At 40.7% G+C, this 7,866-nt stretch overlaps 1 long non-coding RNA gene across 1 annotated transcript; it reads left to right on the plus strand.

Annotated features, from left to right (window-relative positions):
* Nucleotides 1-105: 105 nt before the first annotated feature.
* On the plus strand, nucleotides 106-7,225 carry LOC114306026 (uncharacterized). The gene is made up of 3 exons (XR_003644531.2): nucleotides 106-4,135; nucleotides 5,276-6,185; nucleotides 6,267-7,225. It is a non-coding gene; the product is annotated as an uncharacterized LOC114306026 (long non-coding RNA).
* Nucleotides 7,226-7,866: the final 641 nt, after the last annotated feature.

The following is a 7,866-nucleotide window of genomic DNA, read 5'->3' on the forward strand; positions in this document are numbered from 1 at the left end:
AATTCTAGACTTGAATCACTAGAGGCTCAAGAATCTAACATGAATGAGCTCAAACACAACAAAGAGGGGTTGAATTCCTTACCTAGAGCTTTAGTTACAAGGTGAGGAAGTTAAATTTGCAACCTATGTTCCAATTCCTTCAATTTCCAAGCAATTCACAAGGTAGAACTCAATTTCTCTCCCTCTCCCTCTCTTGGTCGGTTAAGCACAAGAAAATGGCTGAGCAAATGTGTTTTGATTCAAGTATAAGGCTCAAGTGTGTGTATATGAGATAGTGGCAAAATGGTAAATATGGCAAACTCTTTAATTGGCTTATTTTAATCCAATTTAATCATACCTAATCAATTTTCAGATAATTGTACAATAAAATCACATAAATTACGAGGGTCACAGAACACTAATCGGTTTCAGATTCGGCCGCCGATAAGGCCTTCAATTAGCAGTTTAAACATATGAACATGAACAGATAATCATACAGTCAAACAGATATAATGCAATTTAACTCACATATACTCAATCAATTCGGTTTCCAGTTTCAGTCAGTCAGTTCAGTACTTTTAATCAGTTCAATTATCAGTCAGTTATCAGTCATTATCCGTTTCATTTAACAGTAATCGGTGATTATCGGTAATCAATCAGTCATTAATCAGTAAACAGTATGGGGGTTGTTACAAAATCGCTCCTGTGGCCGAAGTTTCTGTTTCATTAAATCAAAAACCCCAAGAGTTTTGTCTGCATATGAGCTGTCATGCACGATTTCCTCAATCGTTTCCACCACGTGTCCTTCTCTTATTAGTTCGTACCTGACACGCGCCATCAGGTCGCGTCGTTTCTCCGCACGCCGCCTGACAAACACGTTGTCCAAGGCGTATTCATTTCCTCTTGCCGCCTTTTCGAGTTTCAACAAAACTTTCTCTTTCTTTCTTTCTCTCTCTCTCTCTCTCTCTTTGTCTTCTCACTTCGTATTTTCGTATTTTCTCTTTGCTCAAGACTTTCTCTCTTTAACAATTTCTCTACCTCTATTGCTGTTTCTTCGAGCTCTCTATAACTGTGCTCCGTTCATGTTATGACTCGAACCTACCCCTATGGATTAAGGTCATAACCGGCCAGTAATCAAGAGATTACCTACGACCTCAAACCCAATAAAACATATTTCAACAGAGTCAAGGGGCCAAAATGGAAGCAAACTTAAAAATTTTGTCCATAGAGCTATGCTTACATGGTACATCAACCGTTTCCGCCACGTGTCCTTCTCTTATTAGTTCGTACCTGACACGCGCCATCAGGTCGCGTCGTTTCTCCATACGCCGCCTGACAAACAAGTCGTCCAAGGCATATTCATTTCCTCTTGCCACTTTTTCGAGTTTCAACAAAACTCTCTCTCTCTCTCTCTCTCTCTCTCTCTTTGTCTTCTCACTTCGTATTTTCGTATTTTCTCTTTGCTTAAGACTTTCTCTCTCTAACAATTGCTCTACCTCCATTGTTGTTTCTTCGAGCTCTCTACAACTGTGCTCCGTTCATGTCATGACTCAAACCCACCCCTATGGATTAAGGTCATAACGGCTAGTAATCAAGAGATTACCTACGGCCTCAAACCCAATAAAACATATTTCAACAGAGTCAAAGGGCCAAAACGAAAGCAAACTTGAAAATTTTGTCCATAGAGCTGTGCTTACATGGTATATCAAGATGTTTCACATACGTATTTTAATAACCCACACAAAAAGAAAGACCACATATAATTTTGTCTATACAGGAACATTCAAGTCATAGTCAGCCAAACCAAAAGCTTATATACAAGGGTGATGGGACATGTTCACCAAGATAACAAAGAGTAAACCAAAGGAAACAAAACAGTGTCTCGTACGTGAGACATTCAGGCTGTCTCCTCAAAACTTGACTTTCCTCACATACTTCATCGAGGCTGGGTTTGAATATCTCTTTGCTTACCTACATACACATGAATGAATGAAAGTAAGCGAAAGCCCAGTGATCAAATAAAGAAGGTACATGAATGAAATTTTAAACGAACATATCCAACGGCCTTGGGCCCATTCATACCAAACAGCCTCTGGTCCACTTTGATTCTAACAGATGGCCTCGGGCCCAATTCATTCATGTCAAACGGCCTCGGACCCAATTCACTCTTGTCAAACGGCTTTGGCCCAATCATTCCCATTAAGCGGCCTTTGGCCTAATCGTTCATGTCAAACGGCCTTTGGCCCATTCATTCATGTCAAACGGCCTCGAGCCCAATTCACTCTTGTCGAACGGCCTTTGGTCCAATCATTCCCATCAAACGGCCTTTGGCCCAATCGTTCATGTCAAATGATCGTATATGAAATGTGCGTTTGTACTTGAGGTCATAATCACATCATAATCATAATTGTAATCCAACGGCCTTATCCAATCATATAACATAATAAATATTTGTCCACAATTCAAATTAACAAACTTATGAAACTCAAATAGGAGTAAGCAATTGGACAAATAGCATACTTCAAAATATCTTTACTAAGATATTACTCACAGTGTTCTACCGGTGGATTCGTCCTTATGCTCGACCCTACATAATTCATAACACATATTGGGTCACAAACAATTCAATCCGTTCTTTAATCTATTTATTTCTCTTTGGCTTCTTTCTTTACCTTTTAGGTCATATACAAGGCTCAATGCATGCCTAAGAGTGCCTAGAAATGGAAGAGAATGGAAAATGAAACACAAAACAACTTTTTAAAATTTTTGAGACAGGGCTCTCCACTCGAGTGTAGCTTTGGTCGCTCGAGTGGACCCCTTTGGTCCGTAAAAGTACTGGTTACCTCATTTTTGCGCTCTAGCGTGATTTCGGATGCTCGAGTTAAGAGCCAAAACATGTGACTTGGCACTCGAGCGTAACTCTCCTCGCTCGAGCGGGTATCAATGTCTGCAAAACTTCTGGGAGCTAACATTTTATGCTTGAACGGCGTTTCTCCCGCTCAAACAGACATGCTGAATTCTGAAATTTTCAGAATTGCATTTGAAGCTCAAACTTAGCATTGAAAATGTCTAAAGCTCATGTTCTTGATACAAAATCATGGAAATCTTTATACAATATGAGGACATAAGAAAATTGAGTCTAATTTGTCCAAAATCACAATTCAATTCCCAAATTATTTCACATTTTTCTTGATAACCCATACCAACTTCATATCTTCAAAACTCATGCAAATTAATTTCCATATCACTTTGAATTTTACATGCATGTAAAATATAGGCTTCATTTTTAACTTAAATAACACAATTGATGCTCATCTTTATCAAATTCAACATTATCATGTTTGCATGTGCCAAATAGCCTTCAATTCTTTATATAATGCATGTTTGTACTCAATTATGCAAGCTCATGATAATTCTTTACATGCATGTCTATACAAGTTTCAAATTTATCAAATTCAACTCAATTTATGTTCTTGATTACCATCTAACCTTGAATTTACAAAATTACAAACTCAAAATTATGAATCTATGCTCAATTACTCACCTAGGAGCTCCAATCTCCCAAATTCTACCTAGTTGTTGAGCCTAGCCTCCAAATTCCTAAGCTCTTAAATTTGAGCTCCCTCTCTCTCTACAATTGGCACACTCTCTCTCTCTAGAGTGTAACTTCAGCTAAGATGAGCTCAAAAGAAGGAATTGAGTGTATATAGGCCTATTTATAGACTTGGCTAATCAATTTGATTAAAACTAAGTAATGATGCTCTAATTTAATCATTCTGAATCTAATTACTTTGATCCGAATCAATTTTCAATTAAATTTCACCGTAGGCTCTAAAAATTACGCTAATCACAATGGCGTAGTTAATTTCAGTTTCTGACGTCTCTTCAGCCTTCAATTAAAATTCTAAAGCAGGAAATCAAACAGATTTTCCTACGGTGAACATATATAACTTCAAAAATACAAACTATCCCATAATTGGCACCCAAATTAAATTAAGCACATAATCACAAACACAATAAACATTAATTAACATAATATAGAACAGGGTTATCACAGTTCACCTTCTTCGGCGAAGCATTCACTGTTCTACTCCTCATTGCCACCGTCTGATTCTGGCGAATCTCAAATCGGTGTCTTCGACTTCGGGCCCAACTGGTGAGTTCTTTGTTTTCCTTCAATGTTCATTTTCAGCCCTCCATGATTTTGAATATGTTTCATTCTTTACCATCTGTCTATTCTGTTTCTATTGAATCTGCTTTGATGATTGTACTCTGTTTCTCTTTGTTTGATTACGAATTAATTTTCAATTCTTGAATCTTGGATCTGTGTAGTCTTTTAAAAATGCCAATCATGTTTTCTTGTTATGGCTTTTGCACACTGCATACGCTTACTCAATATTCTTGAATTTTGTTTGTTTTCGTGAGTCTGAACCATTGTTCTTTTTTGTTTTTCTTGCTTATTTCCAGATCTTTCCTTTGATTTCTTGTTTCTATATAGATTTAGGCCTTGGGTTTTGATAGAAATCATTATCTCTAGGAAAATTGAAACGAATTTCCCCTAGATCTTGAAAAACCCTTGCCCCAGTACCAATCTAGGGTTTAGCCGAGGCCTTTTATGCGCATACAAAAATATTTTTCTCTGAAACATTGCACCAATCCACCTCAAGCTGATATCATGGGAATGTTTAGGTGGAGAGTAGATAGCCCAGAAAAACTTGAATATTTTAGAAGAGAGTTCTTCATCCCCGCCGACATCTAGCTTAGGTTGGCTGGGGAGGAAGACTCTATAATGCCTAGTGAGGACTCCATGCCCTTCTCAGTAGTTGCTTTCATAGAGTGTGGACTTAGGTTCCCTCTAGACATTCTTTTCCGAGAAATCCTTCATTATTACAAGCTCAACCCGATGCAATTGGCCATTAACTCTTATAGGGTCATCAATGGTATAATTGCTCCAGCTAGCCGAGAAAACGCTAGGATAACACTGGCCTACATCCAATATTGTTATACCATGTGTGGCCTAAAATCCGAAAAAGGCTACATCTATTACCTCAAGCCGAGATCCGTAGCCTACAAACTCATAACCGACCTCCCAGACTCCAACAAAGGTGCTGGAGATGATTACTTCATCGTCTTAGGAAACTGGGAATTTGCACCTGACGACGACCTTTATCTCTATCCTCTGCGCCGATCGGTGTTTAAAGAGGATGAGGGTAAAAACTAAGTGTCAATTTTTTTGCTTAAGACTTACCACTTTATTCCCTTTATATGTTCTAATGTATGAATTTCATTCTTGCAGCTCTCCCTCAACCCTTAAAAGATTTTCGCCAGACTTTATTTCCCGGCAAGGACTTGAAAAGGCTGCCGATTGACCAGCGCAAAGCCCCTCTGCTGTTCAATTACATTCCAACTTACAAATCTTCATCGCCCGACGTTCCCAAGAGGAGCAAGACTTCTCTCTCTGCTATAACTCCAACAGCCGCTTCCTCGTCAAGGCCGGACTAGGCCTCATTTTCTGATCCAGCTGAGGTTGCATCAATGTCTGCCCCCCAACTTATCCGGACATCACAACACCGGCGCCGACGCCGACGTCGAGCTCTACCAAATGTACCACCAGGCGGAACTCGTAGCCAAAAACGTCAAGGTTCTGACGCGTCGCCTTACAACCCGGTCAATCCCCTAATTACTCTTCCTACGTTCCACTTTGGCACTAAAGTTATCGTTGCTTCAACTGCCGACAAGATGGCTTGTAGCAAGGTTGTCGTTGAAGACCTCTTGGCCGACCTGCCTGGTGTCGTAACAGTTCAATCCTCCCCATTACAATCCCAGCCTAAGGTTAAGCCAAATAGGATAAAGAAAGCCAAAGTCAAGGCAACAGTGACTCAGATTGACTTTGAGGACACTGTACCAATCACCAAACTAGCCGTGGCTGAAAATAGTACTCCTTCGGTCGATAAGAGGCCAGCCGAGCCCGAGGTGTCTGACCCACCACAATCCAATCTAATTTTTCTGGTTTCCGTGTCGATGCTCCCTAGACTCCATCTGTCACAGTAGGTGACCGACCTCTTCTAGCGGGGGACAGTGCTCTGGACAGTTTGGAGGTTGGTGCTGCCATTTCTGCCACCGTTCTACTTCCAGCGGACATCAATCGGATGGCTGAGCTTTTAGAGTATGAAAATTATGCAATGATGATGCAGCATTGTGTCTTGGTAAGTCTCAATACTTGTAACTTTTTATCTAACTTTAACTCTAGTTTTCATACTTAACTAATTTCCTTTGCACTCGTGCAGGCTATCCAACAGGGTCACTCCCTTATAGTCAAGATCGATGTATTCAAAAAAGGACTTACCCAAAAAACAAAGGAGGCTGCCAAACTTCTTTCCTCACTCAACAAGGCCGACGCCCACATCTGAGGTCTTCTAGATCAAGCCAAGGCTATTGAGTTGGCCTTGAAGAATGCCGAGGACTAAGCCCAGGCCGCGAAAAATGTTGCCAAGGTCTCTAAGGCTGAGGTAAAAAAAGCCAAAAAAAAAAAAGAGGTCCAAGCCCAAACAAAGCTGCAGGCGGCGTTTGCTACCAAGGCGGTTGAGATAAATGAGGTGGATGAGAAATCTTACACTGAAGGGGTAGCCGACGTTCGCGACGAATACAAAAAACAAGTTAAACAGACATGCAACAAGGGTTACACCCTTGGTTGGATGGCTTTCTTAAAGGAGTTGGTTGTCCCTGAAGACTTGCCCCTTAAGGACGAAAGCCGACTTGTTTTGTCGTTCCCTCCCGCTCCAAGCCAGTCTAAGGACGAGGCTGAGGGGGACGAAGAAATTGAGGCTGAGAAGACTGATGCTGCTAGGGCCAAGTTCCCAACTCTGAATGAGCAAACCGTTGACTTGACTCTAGATGATGAAGATGAGGTCCCCAAGAACGCGCCTGAAGCTGAGGTCGAAAGTGCCGAGAAGAGCCTTGACAAGACTTTTCTAGAGATCGACGCTGAGATCAAGGCCGAGAAGGCTGCTGAGAAGCTCTCCCAGCTGTTTGTTGGGGCCGAAACACAACCAACCCCCAATGCAGAGCAGTCTATTTAAAATCTCCTCTCTAAACTTTGTAATTTTTCTTTATAATAGTTTTCTGCTTTTAGTTGGGCCGAAGTGCCACTTCTGTAATTGAACAAGTAATCTTTTTGTAGGTCGAAGTGCTTTTTTGCCTATGGACAAGTTTCTCTTTTGAATGCAAGTCTGATTTATTCTTTCAAGTGTTGTGTGCTTTTTTTCTATGTATGTGTCACGACCCAAACCCGCCCCAATGGGTTTAGCACCGTAACCGGCCAGTAATCCGAGATTACCGAAGGCCTGCTTAGCAGTAAGACAATAATACAGGGTACAGGGGCATGGCGGAAGCCAAAACAGTAAATAAACAATGTCCAATGAGCTATGAGTCTGTATGCAAAAAGATTTTTCATACGTATATACATGAACAATACAGAACAATATGTACAATATTTACAGTCGATCAGAACAGGGACCTGATCCCTGTTAGACAGTACAGTACTGTGCTAACAGTCTATACAATTATTACAAAACAGATACAGAGACAGATGGGGGAAATTAAAACACCCCTAAGCCATAGCTTGACAGGCTCGGAACCTCGCAATGAGACACAGTGGTTGGCTTGACAAAACTAGAGCTTACCCCGACGCTTCTAGCCACGGTCTGGTGCCTGTACACCTACATATATATATGAGTAGTGAGCTAAAGCCGAGTGAATAACATAATGCATAAAGAGGTTTAGAATGAATGTCCTTACAGTAATGAAAACAGTTCATTAAATCAGTATTTCAGTCGTTCAGTCAGTACAATCATATATGGTACATCCATTAGCGTAACAGTACAGTAA

This window comes from Camellia sinensis, chromosome 13 (assembly GCF_055761805.1).
Source record: "Camellia sinensis isolate YWXY chromosome 13, ASM5576180v1, whole genome shotgun sequence".
Taxonomy (NCBI): Eukaryota; Viridiplantae; Streptophyta; class Magnoliopsida; order Ericales; family Theaceae; genus Camellia; species Camellia sinensis.